Here is a 20,448-nt window from a genome sequence, read left to right as displayed (position 1 = left end):
TCCTGCTCCCAGTAAATGTAGAGTGCAGAGAGGAGAGTAGAACTCAACCTGTCCCTGCTCTCAGTAAATGTAGAGTGCAGAGAGGAGAGTAGAACTCTACCTGTTCCTGCTCCCAGTAAATGTAGAGAGCAGAGAGGAGAGTAGAACTCTACCTGTTCCTGCTCCCAGTAAATGTAGAGAGCAGAGTGCAGAGAGGAGAGTAGAACTCTACCTGTTCCTGCTCCCAGTAAATGTAGAGAGCAGAGTGCAGAGAGGAGAGTAGAACTCTACCTATTCCTGCTCTCAGTAAATGTAGAGAGCAGAGAGGAGAGTAGAACTCTACCTGTTCCTGCTCCCAGTAAATGTAGAGTGCAGAGAGGAGAGTAGAACTCTACCTGTTCCTGCTCCCAGTAAATGTAGAGAGCAGAGAGGAGAGTAGAACTCTACCTGTTCCTGCTCCCAGTAAATGTAGAGAGCATAGAGGAGAGTAGAACTCTACCTGTTCCTGCTCCCAGTAAATGTAGAGAGCAGAGAGCAGAGAGGAGAGTAGAACTCTACCTGTTCCTGCTCCCAGTAAATGTAGAGTGCAGAGAGGAGAGAGGTGAGTAGAACTCTACCTGTTCCTGCTCCCAGTAAATGTAGAGTGCAGAGAGGAGAGAGGAGACTAGAACTCTACCTGTTCCTGCTCCCAGTAAATGTAGAGTGCAGAGAGGAGAGTAGAACTCTACCTGTTCCTGCTCCCAGTAAATGTAGAGAGCATAGAGGAGAGTAGAACTCTACCTGTTCCTGCTCCCAGTAAATGTAGAGAGCAGAGTGCAGAGAGGAGAGTAGAACTCTACCTGTCCCTGCTCCCAGTAAATGTAGAGAGCAGAGTGCAGAGAGGAGAGTAGAACTCTACCTGTTCCTGCTCCCAGTAAATGTAGAGAGCAGAGTGCAGAGAGGAGAGTAGAACTCTACCTGTTCCTGCTCCCAGTAAATGTAGAGAGCAGAGAGGAGAGTAGAACTCTACCTGTTCCTGCTCTCAGTAAATGTAGAGAGCAGAGAGGAGAGTAGAACTCTACCTGTTCCTGCTCCCAGTAAATGTAGAGAGCAGAGAGGAGAGTAGAACTCTACCTGTCCCTGCTCCCAGTAAATGTAGAGAGCAGAGAGGAGAGTAGAACTCTACCTGTTCCTGCTCCCAGTAAATGTAAAGAGCAGAGAGGAGAGTAGAACTCTACCTGTCCCTGCTCCCAGTAAATGTAGAGTGCAGAGAGGAGAGTAGAACTCTACCTGTTCCTGCTCTCAGTAAATGTAGAGAGCATAGAGGAGAGTAGAACTCTACCTGTTCCTGCTCCCAGTAAATGTAGAGAGCAGAGATGATAGTAGAACTCTACCTGTTCCTGCTCCCAGTAAATGTAGAGAGCAGAGAGGAGAGTAGAACTCTACCTGTTCCTGCTCCCAGTAAATGTAGAGTGCAGAGAGGAGAGAGGAGACTAGAACTCTACCTGTTCCTGCTCCCAGTAAATGTAGAGTGCAGAGAGGAGAGTAGAACTCTACCTGTTCCTGCTCCCAGTAAATGTAGAGAGCATAGAGGAGAGTAGAACTCTACCTGTTCCTGCTCCCAGTAAATGTAGAGAGCAGAGTGCAGAGAGGAGAGTAGAACTCTACCTGTCCCTGCTCCCAGTAAATGTAGAGAGCAGAGTGCAGAGAGGAGAGTAGAACTCTACCTGTTCCTGCTCCCAGTAAATGTAGAGAGCAGAGTGCAGAGAGGAGAGTAGAACTCTACCTGTTCCTGCTCCCAGTAAATGTAGAGAGCAGAGAGGAGAGTAGAACTCTACCTGTTCCTGCTCTCAGTAAATGTAGAGAGCAGAGAGGAGAGTAGAACTCTACCTGTTCCTGCTCCCAGTAAATGTAGAGAGCAGAGAGGAGAGTAGAACTCTACCTGTCCCTGCTCCCAGTAAATGTAGAGAGCAGAGAGGAGAGTAGAACTCTACCTGTTCCTGCTCCCAGTAAATGTAAAGAGCAGAGAGGAGAGTAGAACTCTACCTGTCCCTGCTCCCAGTAAATGTAGAGTGCAGAGAGGAGAGTAGAACTCTACCTGTTCCTGCTCTCAGTAAATGTAGAGAGCAGAGAGGAGAGTAGAACTCTACCTGTTCCTGCTCCCAGTAAATGTAGAGAGCAGAGAGGAGAGTAGAACTCTACCTGTTCCTGCTCCCAGTAAATGTAGAGAGCAGAGAGGAGAGTAGAACTCTACCTGTTCCTGCTCCCAGTAAATGTAGAGAGCAGAGAGGAGAGTAGAACTCTACCTGTTCCTGCTCCCAGTAAATGTAGAGAGCAGAGAGGAGAGTAGAACTCTACCTGTTCCTGCTCCCAGTAAATGTAGAGAGCAGAGAGGAGAGTAGAACTCTACCTGTCCCTGCTCCCAGTAAATGTAGAGAGCAGAGAGGAGAGTAGAACTCTACCTGTTCCTGCTCCCAGTAAATGTAGAGAGCAGAGAGGAGAGAAGAACTCTACCTGTTCCTGCTCCCAGTAAATGTAGAGAGCAGAGAGGAGAGTAGAACTCTACCTGTTCCTGCTCCCAGTAAATGTAGCACTACATCATTATTGATCCCTACTGCTCTTTCCAGTGGGGAGATCCATGCTACACGACCAGGACTGTTACACTCAGTGGAGAGTCAGGCCTTCTGCTATTGCATCAGTTGGCCAACTTATCTTGTTAACAATAACAGTGCAGCTAACGGAATAATTGAATTGTTAAATCACCGTCATGTACTGTGCTACTCTATACTGTTTAGTAGCTTTAACTTCTGTATAATGTCCTTCTATACGTTTCTATAAGTCACCACTGGGTCTGTGTACTGCGGATCGGGACATTTGAACCACAGAAATGTATTCTGGGGCTTGTATTCATATCAGTGCCTTTCTGGACACAAAGCTTCTGTAACTCATAGTTTACTTGTCTGGGTGGGTTTGTCAGGAGAAGTTGTGTTGTAGTTTGACACGTTTCAGAGAGAAAGAGAGAGAAATGCAATGATGTCAGAAAGGGAGATTGTGTAAATATGTGTAGGGACACCATTAGGGACTCATGTTTGGTGATCGACAAATGGGAGGATTGGGCTGAGCCTGGAAGAAATGAATGAAGGATGAAGAGACAGCGGGAGAGGAGAGAGGGCATGCTATTTCTCAGCAGTGTGGTGAAGGAGAGAGGAGAAGAAAGGTTGTCCTGCAGTGCTCCTCAGGTGTCCGTGTATATGTAGCTCTGTGTTAGCATGCTGTGCCTCGTTAGCAGTGGGGGTAATTGATAGGGTTCTGGAGAGCATTGCTGAGCAGAGGAGGTGCCTGGGTTTTCATTCTCACCAGGGGACCTACGATGGAGCCTGAATGAATCACACTCAGAGACCCAGGTGGCTCTACTGTACACTAACACCCCGCAATGCACAGTGTGTGTGTGTGTGTGTGTGTGTGTGTGTGTGTGTGTGTGTGTGTGTGTGTGTGTGTGTGTGTGTGTGTGTGTGTGTGTGTGTGTGTGTGTGTGTGTGTGTGTGTGTGTGTGTGTGTGTGTGTGTGTGTGTGTGCACTACTTTACAGACAAGCAGCAGACAAGGACCAGGGGACGTCAACAAATCAAATCTACCTCTTTTCTTCTTCTTCTCTCCTCTTCCTCACCAAAGCCGTTCATCCCTCTTTTATTAGTGCTCTCTCGTTCTCTCTACCTCTCCTTCACTCTCATTTCTCTGCTTCTCTCTCGTTCTCTCTACCTCTCCTTCACTCTCATTTCTCTGCTTCTCTCTCGTTCTCTCTACCTCTCCTTCACTCTCATTTCTCTGCTTCTCTCTCATTCTCTCTACCTCTCCTTCACTCTCATTTCTCTGCTTCTCTCTCGTTCTCTCTACCTCTCTCCTTCACTCTCATTTCTCTGCTTCTCTCTCGTTCTCTCTACCTCTCCTTCACTCTCATTTCTCTGCTTCTCTCTCGTTCTCTCTACCTCTCCTTCACTCTCATTTCTCTGCTTCTCTCTCGTTCTCTCTACCTCTCTCCTTCACTCTCATTTCTCTGCTTCTCTCTCGTTCTCTCTACCTCTCCTTCACTCTAATTTCTCTGCTTCTCTCTCGTTCTCTCTACCTCTCTCCTTCACTCTAATTTCTCTGCTTCTCTCTCGTTCTCTCTACCTCTCTCCTTCACTCTCATTTGTCTGCTTCTCTCTCGTTCTCTCTGCCTCTCCATCACTCTCATTTCTCTGCTTCTCTCTCGTTCGCTCTGCCTCTCCTTCACTCTCATTTCTCTGCTTCTCTATCGTTCTCTCTACCTCTCCTTCATTCTCATTTCTCTGCTTCACTCTCTAGTTCTCTCTACCTCTCCTTCATTCTCATTTCTCTGCTTCACTCTCTAGTTCTCTCTACATCTCCTTCATTCTCATTTCTCTGCTTCTCTCTCGTTCTCTCTACCTCTCCTTCACTCTCATTTCTCTGCTTCTGTCTCGTTCTCTTTACCTCTCCTTCACTCTCATTTCTCTGCTTCACTCTCGTTCTCTCTACCTCTCTCCTTCACTCTCATTTCTCTGCTTCACTCTCATTCTCTCTACCTCTCCTTTATTCTAGCTCCTCTCCTCCACTCCATCACCCTCCACACCAACACACACAATTTTGTTATCTCCCTGAAGGCAGTGTGTGTTTAGAAAACAGGTCACACAGAAACATGATATAAAGGACTCCCTGCTCCCCCTTGGACCCTGTATGACACATAACTGTCATAAAGAGACACCACATCAAACCTCCACACTGCACCATGCAGGGCCCCACTTTACCCATCAGCCCACAGTGTGTCTGTTTACAGCCATGAGCATCTTGCTCTCGCCTCTCTCTCTCTCGCTTTCTCCGTCCACCATGCTGTTCTGACACTGTGAGCCTCATCCTGCCTCATTCTCCTCCTCCTCCTTCCGCCCTCTCCTCCTGCCTCATTCTCCCCCTCCTCCTTCCGCCCCTCTCCCCTCCTCCCGCCTCATTCTCCCCCTCCACCTTCCGCCCTCTCCCCTCCTCCCGCCTCATTCTCCCCCTCCTCCTTCCGCCCTCTCCCCTCCTCCCGCCTCATTCTCCCCCTCCTCCTTCCGCCCTCTCCCCTCCTCCCGCCTCATTCTCCCCCTCCTCCTTCCGCCCTCTCCCCTCCTCCCGCCTCATTCTCCCCCTCCTCCTTCCGCCCTCTCCCCTCCTCCCGCCTCATTCTCCCCCTCCTCCTTCCGCCCTCTTCCCTCCTCCCGCCTCATTCTCCCCCTCCTCCTTCCACCCTCTCCCCTCCTCCCGCCTCATTCTCCCCCTCCTCCTTCCGCCCTTTCCTCTTGCTCCGATGCTCTAATGGCTGCTCTGACAGCGGGAGTTAGCTCCCTCCTCCTGCCCTCCTGGTGCCCCTCTGCCCTGGCCACATGGGACCCATACATGAGCCCATAGATGCTCCCCTGAAGGATGAAATGGCTGCCACTCCTACTCTCTTCACAGGGTTTCTCCCAGTGTCTGATCTAGCTGTCTGATGATAAAAGCTATAGAGATGGTGGTGCTCTGTTGCTCTGATGCCGTGATGCAGAAAGCCCCCCCCTCTCTCTCTCTCTGTCTCTCTCTCTCTCTCTCTCTCTCTCTCTCTCTCTCTCTCTCTCTCTCTCTCTCTCTCTCTCTCTATCCCTCTGTCTCTCTCTCCCTCTGTCTCTCTCTCTCTATCCCTCTCTCTTCCTCCTCCTCTTCTTCTTCCACCTCTTCTCCTCCTTCCTGGAATGTGTCCAGTACAGACACCTCTCATGCTGTAGTGTAGATGAGAGAGGTGATGACTTCGCATGACAAGGCTCTCCAGGGACCAAAAGGCTTCACACAGCATTCACACGTTCAGCGGCAGCAGCATGCCGGACACATGTCCATGACACGTCTCCTTCCACGTGGCAGGGAAGAAACACACACACATCTCTCTCACACACACAAACACACACAACACTCATTCGTCCGCCACAATGACTGATGTCTATGGAAAGCTGCCTTACAAACTGCCATAACTGCTTATGTCAGCCAAAGCCTCGTGGAGGCTCAACACACAGACTAGTGATTAGTGCTTGATGAGCCTGGTGTAGACCAAAAGACAGGGCTGTGTCTCAGACTCTCTGCTCTCTCTCGCGCTTTACTTTCGTCTGTCTCCTCCTTCCGTCTCTCAATCCCTCTTGTTTCTTTGTTCTCTCTCTTTCTTCCTTCCTTCTCTTTTGATGAGTGTATCTGAGCCCGGCGAGCAAGCTGCTCCCCATTGATTGGCTGGTCGATGGATTGAGCGAATGGCGGGGTTCTGTAGCTGAGAGCCGTGATTTGGCGTACTGAGCGCAGTCAGACGCAGCGCCACTTTCTTGGGATTAAGAGACAGGTTCAATGTAGACCCTGTAACCCTGGAGAGGGGCTAGACGAGACACAGTGACCCCCCGCAAGGCCACAACACACCCCACACACTGGGCCACTTTCCTCATCACCCTCTCATCTCTCCATCCCTCTATCTAGCTCTATTTCTCCCACAGCTGCTTCCAAAGAAGATTCTTCATGGACATATGTGTGTTTTTCTCTCCCTGACAGGACCCAGGAGCTGGAGTTCGGAAGGACAGAAAGAGGGAGGGAGGGAGGGGTGGGATCCTAAGACATAACAGGAGGTCGGGTTGAGTACATGTATGTGTGGATGGTTGGGGATTGTTGGGTTAATGGAATGGAAATGGAGTAAATCCGAGGTCAGGCCATTTTCCCTCCTCATTTTTCATTTGAGTCGTCATCCTTTCTCTGAGTAGCCAACCGTAACACAGAACAAATAACATGCTTAAAGAAAAGAGAGAAAGGATAGCATTTTATTTAATCTCAATTTTGTCTTTTTTCCTGCACCTGTTTTTCTTTCATTCTCTTTGCTCTCTGTCTTTTTCTCTCTGTCTCTCTCTCTGTCTCTCTCTCTCTCTCTCTCTCTCTCCCTGTCTTCCTCTCTCTTTCTCTTTTTTCCGATGCTTGAATAGAAGTGGATCAAAAAGGTAAAGACCACAATGAACATAAAAACCACAGCTCGCCCCTTCCTCCTCCTCCTCCCTCCTCCTCCTCCCTCCTCTCCTCCCCTCATACGCCTTCCTAACCCAGCACCTTGTGTAGTGGTCATGTTTGATGTTGATATCCCTCCCCTTTCTTTCTCTCTTTCTCTCCCTCTCTCTCTTTCTGGATTATAACCAAGACTCTAAGATCCTTCCAGATTTCCTCCTTGCCTCTGATGACACCAGCCTGACCTACACGCACGCATGCACACACACACACAAACACAAACACACACACACACACACACACACACACACACACACACACACACACACACACACACACACACACACACACACACACACACACACACACACACACAAACCAGCTGACCACTCTGGAGGTCCATGAACTATTTCTGAGAGAGAAAAAGAGAGAGCATTCTTATGTCATGGTTTAACCACTATACAAACTACATACCAGTGGCCATTCACAAACTTAAAGACAGATAACATGGTGTACATTCTTACCACTTCATGGTCGGTAAAACCTTTTCTTCTCTTCTCCCATTCACTGTAAACCTATCTCTCCTCTCCTCAACGTGTCCACATGTTGGGCCACAGCCACCTGACAACTCCTCATGCTGACATAGTTCTCCATCTGACCCTGCAGTTCTCACTCCACCTCATTGAGTATGATTTAACCATTTCTCTATTGTTTGCTATTAGTAATTTGACCCTATCTCTAATTGGTTCCCTCCAGATCCAAGTGACTCCTCCTCGTCCTCCTCTCCTCTCCTCTCTTCTCCACATTGGTTTATATTCTTCTCTCTGCCTCCCTTTCTCTTTCTTTGTTTATTCCTTCCCCCTTTTATTTTTCCTTACTTCAGGGCGAATCTTTATTTGTTTTCATTTTCAACTTTCAAAAGACAATGGTATTCAGAATCACACTAGCCAAAGTTTATCCTTGATCATGTGACATGAGTCTGTCTCTCGTTAAGCACTTTCTCCCATTTCCAGGTGCTTCAGTGTCCACTCTCTTTCTCTCTATCACTCAAACAGCTTTAAATGCAGTGCCCTTCTCTCCTCTCTTTCTCTCTTTCATCACAAGTAGCCGCTGGTTCTCTGAGGCCTCCTCAGGTTTCATCTCCTTCTTCACCTCCTCCTCCTCCTCCTCCTCCTCTTCTTTTCTCTTTCCCTCTTTATCCATTTGCTCTTATCACTGCTTTTTCTTCCTTCTCTTGCTTTCGTTGCACTGCAACCCCCCTGTGTGTCCTGATTTGGCCATCAGTCACCCCTCCTTATCAATAGAAGTCAGCTAGTCCTCCCTTCGTACAGCATGTCTGTATGGATTCAGAGGGGTGCCACAGTAGGTGGTGCAGTCCCAGTTAGCATCTATGTGTAATGGCTGCTCTGTTCACCAGGGGGATGGTACTCTCTAAAGAGCCAATCAGTCACTGGTCTCCCAATCACAGAGCTTACAAAGAGTGCTGCAGGGGATGCAGGGCTCAATCCAAGGGTAGAGGAAGGAAGAGTATTGCTGCCACTGGGAACAGGCACCATTAGGGCCGCCTCAAAAGGGTCATTTCATCTCCCAGGTTGTGTCTGAAATGGCACACTATTCCTAACGTAGTGCACTACAGGGCTCTGGTCAAAAGTAGTGCACTATATAGGGTATTATACACTGTCCTAATCTTACCCGCAACCTTTCAGATGCCCCCGCCCACAACACCGTTACACATCAGTCTCGACTTGTACCCTCTACTGTCTGTTTCCATGGATAGATAGATATGTACAGTAGGTTATTATAGATCTGTAGCAATGCCATTAAGTCATTTATGGGTCCATATCCATCTGTCTGGATGTGGCTTTCCACTGACATCCATTGCTCCTGTATGTCTTGTTTTTCCCTCAACCAACCAACCACCATTTTGTTTCTCCCTGCCTGGTAGCTATAGCGAACCCTCCTCCTCTGCCTCTTCCCCCCACACCCTTGATCCACCTTGTTGTTGTTTTTTTACCCACATTTACTACCGTTCCTCCAAGTGACCATGTGACCAACAAAACCCCTCCTCTTCCTCCCTCTATCCTCGCTTTAACTCTACTGCTAATTATGATTATCTCTATATCTAATTTTCTATTAATGAACAATTCTCTTAGATTGTGTTACCCGTTGTCCCTTTGTTAATTCATTCATCCTAATTGATTGATTCACTGATTGGTTGATTGACAGATTATAGTAATGGCTGCTCTGCTGTTGTGTTCAGGAGCTGGTCTGTGAACGTCAGTCAGACTGTCTGTAGTCTGTGTGTTGATAGACTTACATATTCATTTCCTTGTCACCGTTCCTTTATTACTATTGACACGTGAATTGACTGAATAGGTGTCAGCCATCTTTCTGTCACCTATCAAGTCCTTTTTAATCAGTGATCATGAAGGAAAGGAGACAAGGAAACAAATCTACAGTATTTAATCAAAGATCATGAAGGAAAGGAGACAAGGAAACAAATCTACAGTATTTAATCAATGATCATGAAGGAAAGGAGACAAGGAAACAAATCTACAGTATTTAATCAATGATCATGAAGGAAAGGTGACAAGGAAATGAATCTACAGTATGTAAGACCTGGTACACAGCCTTCAAATTGGTTTTTATTGGGACTAAAGGAGGGGGGAGTATCCCTCACACCTACACTCTTAAAAACAGGTTCTATCTAGAACCTAAAAGGGTTCTTTGGCTGTCCCCATAGGATAACCCTTTGAAGAACCCTTTATGGTTCCAGGTAGAACTATTTCGGTTCCAGGTACATCCATTTTGTGTTCCGTCTTAAGCCCTTCCCACAGAGGGTTCTACCTGGAACCAAAAGGGTTCTCCTATGGGGACAGCCAAATAATTATTTCTGAGAGTGTAGAGACACATTTACCATTGAAATAGTGTCTCTGTGGGCGAATGAGGATAGAGGGAGGGAGGGAGAGAGGAGCAGTCGCTATAGAGACAGGCAGTAGCTCCTCATTAGGAATGACCCACCACACACGTCTGGTCACGTGACCCACTGCACTCAGACATTCTATTCAGCAGGCAGTCGAGGAGAGAGGAGAGTGAAGGAGAGAGGGAGAGATGGGGAGAGGAGAGAGATAGGGAACTGACTGACTGTACATTGAGAAGTCATTACATTGTTAAAGCTAAAGAGCTCTGGCAGGCAGGTGGCCATGAATAGAAATAAGTCAGGACCTTTATGGACAGATAGAACACACCGCCAGAGGCAGATGTATGGACAGATAGAACACACCGTCAGAGGCAGATGTATGGACAGATAGAACACACCGCCAGAGGCAGATGTATGGACAGATAGAACACACCGCCAGAGGCAGATGTATGGACAGATAGAACACACCGTCAGAGGCAGATGTATGGACAGATAGAACACACCGCCAGAGGCAGATGTATGGACAGATAGAACACACCGCCAGAGGCAGATGTATGGACAGATAGAACACACCGCCAGAGGCAGATGTATGGACAGATAGAACACACCGCCAGAGGCAGATGTATGGACAGATAGAACACACCGCCAGAGGCAGATGTATGGACAGATAGAACACACCGCCAGAGGCAGATGTATGGACAGATAGAACACACTGCCAGAGGCAGATGTATGGACAGACAGAACACACCGCCAGAGGCAGATGTATGGACAGACAGAACACACCGCCAGAGGCAGATGTATGGACAGACAGAACACACCGCCAGAGGGAGATGTATGGACAGACAGAACACACCGCCAGAGGCAGATGTATGGACAGATAGAACACACTGCCAGAGGCAGATGTATGGACAGATAGAACACACTGCCAGAGGCAGATGTATGGACAGATAGAACACACCGCCAGAGGCAGATGTATGGACAGACAGAACACACCGCCAGAGGCAGATGTATGGACAGATAGAACACACCGCCAGAGGCAGATGTATGGACAGATAGAACACACTGCCAGAGGCAGATGTATGGACAGATAGAACACACCGCCAGAGGCAGATGTATGGACAGACAGAACACACTGCCAGAGGCAGATGTATGGACAGACAGAACACACCGCCAGAGGCAGATGTATGGACAGATAGAACACACCGTCAGAGGCAGATGTATGGACAGACAGAACACAATGCCAGAGGCAGATGTATGGACAGATAGAACACACTGCCAGAGGCAGATGTATGGACAGACAGAACACACCGTCAGAGGCAGATGTATGGACAGACAGAACACACCGCCAGAGGCAGATGTATGGACAGATAGAACACACTGCCAGAGGCAGATGTATGGACAGATAGAACACACTGCCAGAGGCAGATGTATGGACAGATAGAACACATCGTCAGAGGCAGATGTATGGACAGATAGAACACACTGCCAGAGGCAGATGTATGGACAGATAGAACACACCGTCAGAGGCAGATGTATGGACAGATAGAACACACCGTCAGAGGCAGATGTATGGACAGATAGAACACACCGCCAGAGGCAGATGTATGGACAGATAGAACACACCGCCAGAGGCAGATGTATGGACAGATAGAACACACCGCCAGAGGCAGATGTATGGACAGACAGAACACACCGCCAGAGGCAGATGTATGGACAGATAGAACACACCGCCAGAGGCAGATGTATGGACAGACAGAACACACCGCCAGAGGCAGATGTATGGACAGATAGAACACACCGCCAGAGGCAGATGTATGGACAGATAGAACACACCGCCAGAGGCAGATGTATGGACAGATAGAACACACCGCCAGAGGCAGATGTATGGACAGATAGAACACACTGCCAGAGGCAGATGTATGGACAGACAGAACACACCGCCAGAGGCAGATGTATGGACAGATAGAACACACCGTCAGAGGCAGATGTATGGACAGACAGAACACAATGCCAGAGGCAGATGTATGGACAGATAGAACACACTGCCAGAGGCAGATGTATGGACAGACAGAACACACCGTCAGAGGCAGATGTATGGACAGACAGAACACACCGCCAGAGGCAGATGTATGGACAGATAGAACACACTGCCAGAGGCAGATGTATGGACAGATAGAACACACTGCCAGAGGCAGATGTATGGACAGATAGAACACATCGTCAGAGGCAGATGTATGGACAGATAGAACACACTGCCAGAGGCAGATGTATGGACAGATAGAACACACCGTCAGAGGCAGATGTATGGACAGATAGAACACACCGTCAGAGGCAGATGTATGGACAGATAGAACACACCGCCAGAGGCAGATGTATGGACAGATAGAACACACCGCCAGAGGCAGATGTATGGACAGATAGAACACACTGCCAGAGGCAGATGTATGGACAGACAGAACACACCGCCAGAGGCAGATGTATGGACAGATAGAACACACCGCCAGAGGCAGATGTATGGACAGACAGAACACACCACCAGAGGCAGATGTATGGACAGACAGAACACACCGCCAGAGGCAGATGTATGGACAGACAGAACACACCGCCAGAGGGAGATGTATGGACAGACAGAACACACCGCCAGAGGCAGATGTATGGACAGATAGAACACACTGCCAGAGGCAGATGTATGGACAGATAGAACACACTGCCAGAGGCAGATGTATGGACAGATAGAACACACCGCCAGAGGCAGATATATGGACAGATAGAACACACCGCCAGAGGCAGATATATGGACAGATAGAACACACTGCCAGAGGCAGATGTATGGACAGATAGAACACACTGCCAGAGGCAGATGTATGGACAGATAGAACACACCGCCAGAGGCAGATGTATGGACAGACAGAACACACTGCCAGAGGCAGATGTATGGACAGACAGAACACACCGCCAGAGGCAGATGTATGGACAGATAGAACACACCGTCAGAGGCAGATGTATGGACAGACAGAACACAATGCCAGAGGCAGATGTATGGACAGATAGAACACACTGCCAGAGGCAGATGTATGGACAGACAGAACACACCGTCAGAGGCAGATGTATGGACAGACAGAACACACCGCCAGAGGCAGATGTATGGACAGATAGAACACACTGCCAGAGGCAGATGTATGGACAGATAGAACACACTGCCAGAGGCAGATGTATGGACAGATAGAACACATCGTCAGAGGCAGATGTATGGACAGATAGAACACACTGCCAGAGGCAGATGTATGGACAGATAGAACACACCGCCAGAGGCAGATGTATGGACAGATAGAACACACTGCCAGAGGCAGATGTATGGACAGATAGAACACACCGCCAGAGGCAGATGTATGGACAGATAGAACACACTGCCAGAGGCAGATGTATGGACAGATAGAACACACCGCCAGAGGCAGTTGTATGGACAGATAGAACACACCGTCAGAGGCAGATGTATGGACAGACAGAACACACCGCCAGAGGCAGATGTATGGACAGATAGAACACACCGCCAGAGGCAGATGTATGGACAGATAGAACACACCACCAGAGGCAGATGTATGGACAGATAGAACACACCACCAGAGGCAGATATATGGACAGACAGAACACACCGCCAGAGGCAGATGTATGGACAGATAGAACACACCGCCAGAGGCAGATGTATGGACAGATAGAACACACCGCCAGAGGCAGATGTATGGACAGATAGAACACACCACCAGAGGCAGATATATGGACAGACAGAACACACCGCCAGAGGCAGATGTATGGACAGATAGAACACACCGCCAGAGGCAGATGTATGGACAGATAGAACACACCACCAGAGGCAGATGTATGGACAGACAGAACACACCGCCAGAGGCAGATATATGGACAGATAGAACACACCGCCAGAGGCAGATGTATGGACAGACAGAACACACCGCCAGAGGCAGATGTATGGACAGACAGAACACACTGCCAGAGGCAGATGTATGGACAGACAGAACACACTGCCAGAGGCAGATGTATGGACAGACAGAACACACCGCCAGAGGCAGATGTATGGACAGATAGAACACACTGCCAGAGGCAGATGTATGGACAGATAGAACACACTGCCAGAGGCAGATGTATGGACAGATAGAACACACCGCCAGAGGCAGATATATGGACAGATAGAACACACCGCCAGAGGCAGATATATGGACAGATAGAACACACTGCCAGAGGCAGATGTATGGACAGATAGAACACACCGCCAGAGGCAGATGTATGGACAGATAGAACACACCGCCAGAGGCAGATGTATGGACAGACAGAACACACCGCCAGAGGCAGATATATGGACAGATAGAACACACCGCCAGAGGCAGATATATGGACAGACAGAACACACCGCCAGAGGCAGATGTATGGACAGATAGAACACACCGCCAGAGGCAGATGTATGGACAGACAGAACACACCGCCAGAGGCAGATGTATGGACAGACAGAACACACCGCCAGAGGCAGATGTATGGACAGCCTTCACTGGGGAAGGAAGGGATGGAGAAAGAGAGAGTAGAGGGATGAAGAGAGTAAGCTGGGTGCTGGCTACTGCTACTACCTAAATTGACTGAATTGAAATGGAACTGTGGCTTGTCATAGTGTCACTCCAGTGCTGTACCCGTACCTGCAGGCCGTGTCCTGTGTACTGAAGCTGTGGAGCTCTGTCAGTAGGACCACCTGTGCTGCCACTCAGTGTGTCAGTGCACCTCTCATAGAGATAAGACGTTTCAATGGAAACTTTCTCTCTCCACCCAGGCCCTGCTGCCCTGCTATTGGTCTCAGTGAAGGGGTTTGTCTTGAAGTGAACATGACGGTTGATCAAAGTGCCAGCCCCTTCCTTCTGTCTACAGTGTGCATGTGGTGTGTGGATATGTGTATGAGTGACTGTGTGTGTAGGTTTGTGTGTTTCGGTGTAGGTGTGTGTGTGTATGTGTGAGTTAGTATTCTGTTTTGACTACCTTGCCTTGACCCCCTTGCTGTCCAAAAGGAACAGGACACAATTTGGGACTCCCACCTCTCTCTCTCTCTCTCTTTCTCTCACTCCTCCACAGAATTAACTCACTCCCTCTCTTATTCTCATTTCACAGGAAATAACCTATTGACTCCTCTGACTCTCTCCGTTTCTCCGTTTCTCTCTCTTCTTTTTTTACACCCACAAAATACACTCTCACTCTATCCTTTACTCTTTCTCCTTCTCTCTCCTTCTCTCTCCTTCTCTCTCTCTCTCTGTCGCTTGCTATCTCTCAAGCACACCTACACACATGCACGCACACACACCAACATGCCCACGGGTAACGACACACACACACGCACCTGCACCCTACACACACACACACACACACACTCACAGATGTACTCTTACTTCCAGACGATTAAGTGTCCATGCTGAAGGAGGGGTTTCATGGCGCTCTGTTGTGCCCCCTGCTGGTTGCTGGCTGCAGTTACCTGCCAGGAACAGGTGTGGGATTCAATTAGAACAGCAGGCTCTCCGTGGCCAGGCCAGGTCTGTCAAGGGGCTACTGGGTCCTGTTCATTAGGCACCAAACGGAAGAAAACAGACTGAAACAGGGAGGGACTACCTGGACTTGTCCAATGAAAAACGCTCATTTTTGGTTTCCGTTGCAACACTTTTTTAAACTATGTGTGTCCAAATGACCGTGACCCTGGGATAGGCAGGCTGTACATCACCTCCCCATAACCAGTCTGTGGGATACTCTAGGACTCATTTCTCCAGACACTCTAACGTACATAGATAACCCAAGATCTAGACTCTAGAGGATGTCTCAAGAAACTACTGTAGGAGAGACGTGGTCAGGTCTGGGCTATGCCAGGCTGTGTCTTACATAACAACCATATCAATCCATGGCCTCACATTACATCAACAACAAGACCACAAGCATTTTAGAAACACATACAGTCTCCATTGAGATATCTCTATATCTCATTACTCTATACCCCTTTATGGTCACAGTAGGATGATATGATGGATTTATTATAATACAGTATGTAATGACAGATTTGATATGAAGATAACCATTAGAAATATGTTCCCCAGCAGTCCCTGGATTAAAATGATTTGCCCACAACGGCACACAGTATGATCTCAGCAAGCTGTCATTGCTTAGATGTACTTCTATATCACCCGTCAAAACTGTCATTATTATTCCCAACGAGGTAGTAAGGTACAGTATCTGTCATTTCAAAGGAGATTCTGTTCCTTTCATCATATTCATGCCACAGCTTCATATTGACGAGAAACGGTCACTGTTGACATATTGTGTTGTGTCGGGAACAACAGCTGATAAATTAATTTCCTATTATTTTTCATGGCAGTATTTTGCTGTAAAGTGTTTCCAATAGAAGATATATTGCCCGTTCCAACTTACACCCTATTCCCTATATAGTGCACTACTTTAGTGCACATTATAGGGAATAGGGTGCCATTCGGGATGCACACCTGTACACAGCAGATACAAGCATGAAGGTTGGTTGTTAATCCTTGATAAGGTAAGTTGTATCACAGTACAGTAGGTTTGGTTATACTGCCTAGTGGTGTGGCCCCATTAGACCATGACTGCTCTGATCGTGCCAGACCAGATTTCCACGGCTCCTAAAAATGTATTTCATCTAATCTAACAACCTCAACTAATCCCAGAAGCTCAATATGACTCAGGCTAACCTGTTCTAGGCCGGACTAGGATAATACCTAGTCCAATCTTTAATACCCCATCCCTCTAATACCTCATATCCATCTCTAATACCTAATACCTAATTCATGTAGTGCTGGTCCTAATAATACTAGGCTGTGTGGTAGTGTGTGTTAGCAGGGTGTGGCTGCCTGGGAGGTCAGGCTGTCCATACAGAGAGAGAATAAACAGGAAGGGGGCATGCTGGCTGAAAGAACAGGTCAGAGTTAATGAAGCCTCCCAGGCAGGGTGTGGAGCGGAGCGGCTCCCTCTGTTTGTCTTTGTGTGTGTGTGTGTGTGTGTGTGTGCGTGTGCGTGTGCATGTGTGTGTGTGTGTGTGTGTGTGTGTGTGTGTGTGTGTGTGTGTGTGTGTGTGTGTGTGTGTGTGTGTGTGTGTGTGTGTGTGTGTGTGCGAGTGAACTTCTCTCTTTTTCTTTTCTCTGGTCGGTGTGTGTCAGTGCCAGCTCAGTGTGACCGCCTGGGAGGCCAGTCCAGTGATGAGCCCCACTGACACCCGGCCCTGCCAGCCCACCCAACACCCAGCTAATTAGAATAAGCAGAGCCAGAGAGCCATGTTAGAGTTACTATCTGCAGACTGTAAAGGGACAGAGAGAATAACAGGACAAAACACATAGGATGGTTAGCCCTTACTCTTTACTGCAATACCCTGGTATACAGTAATGCTGACTATGCTACTGTATAGTGTGAAGCCGATTCAGGGTAGTGGTGCTGTTAATATATTACTGGGATCAATGATTTGTCCCATAAATACCTGTTAAACCTCTTGTGATTCACCGTACATAGAGAACCCAATTGGGCCAGGAACCGAAAGGTTGCTGAATCGAATCCCCGAGCTGACAAGGTAAAACTCTATTGTTCTGCCCCTGAGCAAGGCAGTTAACCCCCTGTTTCCCAGGCGCTGAAGATGTGGCTGTCGATTAAGGCAGCCCCCTGCACCTTTCTGATTCAGAGTTGTTGGGTTAAATGTGCAAGACACAATTCAGTTGTACAGCTGACTAGGTTTTCCCTTTCCTTTCCCAATATGAATACGAGTCAGCATTGTGGATTAAAGGTAGCCCTTGACAATGCACTGCACCAGCCATTGGTTTTGTATTACCTAGGACTCTGTAATCCAAGGTCTGTCCAGGAGTCATGGACTCTTTTCAGATACAGACTCCATACACTTTCTGCTTGTTTTGGTTGTAAATGCAGGTCGTCCATTTGTCTGCTTGTCCGTCTGTGTGTCCTGTGTTGTTGTGTGCGTGACTGGAGACGGGACAGTAGCACGGCTGTGTTGTTGTGTGCGTGACTGGAGACGGGACAGTAGCACGGCTGTGTTGTTGTGTGCCTGACTGGAGACGGGACAGTAGCACGGCTTTGTTGTTGTGTGTGTGACTGGAGACGGGACAGTAGCACGGCTGTGTTGTTGTGTGCGTGACTGGAGACGGGACAGTAGCACGGCTGTGTTGTTGTGTGCGTGACTGGAGACGGGACAGTAGCACGGCTGTGTTGTTGTGTGTGTGACTGGAGACGGGACAGTAGCACGGCTGTGTTGTTGTGTGCGTGACTGGAGACGGGACAGTAGCACGGCTGTGTTGTTGTGTGTCTGACTGGAGACGGGACAGTAGCACGGCTGTGTTGTTGTGTGCGTGACTGGAGACGGGACAGTAGCACGGCTGTGTTGTTGTGTGTCTGACTGGAGACGGGACACGGCTGTGTTGGTCTGTCCTTTATCCTACCTTGAGGCAGGAGGATGTTCTGTCTTTGTTTATGGGTCAGCTATGCAGCAGCCTGTTCTTCATGCTCTTTATTTCTCTACTCCTCTTTACTTTCATGCTGTTGTTTGGTTGTTTTCATCCTCGTTACAGCTTTGTTCATAGAATTCAGCCATTTATCCCTGAGCTAGTTTTCTTGTATATTTTATAGGATTGCTGGAAGTGTTATAAAATAGAGAGGAAGGAAGAATTACCTGACAAAGTCACTGTAAATGAGGACTACATTCAAATGACACATTGACCCTTGAGGGTTCCCCAAAACCAGTGGGCTGTACCAATGTAGATATTTTCAACTCTACGGGGGTGCCACTGCCTACGTTAATAACTGTAATAACTATGGGGCTCCCCAGCATGCTAGAACACCCCTGCTGGTGGAAACCATTCTTAGATCCACCACTGTAGCTCCTCGGCTGCTTGTTTTAACAATGGAGCATGACAGTCCCTTTGTGAAGCCCCTCTATTCAATGTGTGTTTGTTTACGCCCAGGCTTGATTTGAGTCATGTTTTGACGTGAGATATTCATCCCTGCTGAGTCCCCTCAGACACAACAACAGTATCATCACTGAGGCACAGCACACAGCCACACACTTCTGAGAGACTAAAACTTCCCACTGGGCACAGACGCCAATTCAGCATCTATTCTACGTTGGTTCAATGTAATTGCATTGATATGACCTGGAAACAACGTTGATTCAACCAGTGTGTGCCCAGTGGGGAGAGAGGGAGGCATAACATATTGATACTACTGTTGTGACCAGCAAACATGTAAAGGAATAAAAGCCATTTTCCCTAAACGTTCCTTTCTCAGAAATGCTGCCATCTCCTACGGTATGCAGCATGTCCAAGGATGTAGCATCCTAGGCTTAGTTCCATCCTAGTAAATCTGGCAGCAATGTTTGTGTAAGTGCATGTGTGTGTGTGTGTGTTGACTGTGTCTAAATGCCCCTGTAGGGACCAGTTAGACCACGGATCCATTCAGTCATAACGTGACCAGTGTGAGTTCCCTGTCCTCTGTTCTCAACACACTGACTGGCTGGGCTGCTGGGGCCAGGACACATACATAACTGAGTATCCAGAGAAGAGGGGAGTCTTCTGTTCAACTCTTTCATTCTGTACCTGTACTGTCCCTATACTGTACCTGTAGTGTCCCTGTACTGTCCCTGTAGTGTCCCTGTAGTATCTCTGTAGTGTCCCTGTAGTGTCTCCTTTGCTCTCACGTCCTCACAGTCTCCTGTGATGTGACCGTGCTGTTGATGCCAGCAGCTTTTTTCCATAGATACCTCTCCTCCCCGCCCTCCTCCGCCCGATTCCCCTCCTGCCCCACCTGACAGTCCTCTGGTCCCAGGTCAGACACTATCTGGCTGAGAGAGAAAGTGCGTCAGCCAGCCAATTTACAGCAGTCCCCAGTGGGTGACCTCCAGGAGAGATCTATGAGACACAGGAAGGAGGGTAGGAGGCAGAACGTGTGTGTGGGTGTGTGCATGTGTGTCGGGGGAGGGGGGAGTGTGTGTGCGTGGAGGGGAGTGTGTGTGTGCGTGCATGTGTGTGCGTGTGTGTGTGTGTGTGTGTGTGTGTGTGTGTGTGTGTGTGTGTGTGTGTGTGTGTGTGTGTGTGTGTGTGTGTGTGTGTGTGTGTGTGTGTGTGTGTGTGTGTGTGTGTGTGTGTGTGTGTGTGTGTGTGTGTGAAGTATGGATTGCAACAACAGAAGAAGGGGATCCTGGCCAGACTCTTATTTTCTACCCCACACTTCATGGCATTACTCTTGACTGAGATCCAACCACCTGTACTGATATAACACTCTAAAACTCATACTGTTTTTTCCTACCAGAGAGCAGAAATACTGAGCTTCTTACAATATACATGCACAATAAAACCTTAAGTAGGCCAAGATGAATCAGATTAAATACTATCTGGGCAGCAGCAGCTAGGAATCTACCATTTATCAGAACACTACAGGCAGCTCTTAGGCCTCAATTCTGATACTTAGCAAATTAGCTTTTTGTAT

At 48.2% G+C, this 20,448-nt stretch overlaps 1 protein-coding gene across 49 annotated transcripts in view; it reads left to right on the top strand.

Annotated features, from left to right (window-relative positions):
* LOC118376256 (adhesion G protein-coupled receptor L1) overlaps window positions 1-20,448 on the top strand; it is a 326,381-nt gene that overhangs the window by 222,197 nt on the left and 83,736 nt on the right. The window lies entirely within an intron of this gene.

The sequence above is a fragment of the Oncorhynchus keta genome, chromosome 5 (genome assembly GCF_023373465.1).
Source record: "Oncorhynchus keta strain PuntledgeMale-10-30-2019 chromosome 5, Oket_V2, whole genome shotgun sequence".
In the NCBI taxonomy this organism is placed as follows: Eukaryota; Metazoa; Chordata; class Actinopteri; order Salmoniformes; family Salmonidae; genus Oncorhynchus; species Oncorhynchus keta.
The sequence above is the reverse complement of the archived record's forward strand: the minus strand, read 5'-3'. Positions and strand labels throughout refer to the sequence as shown.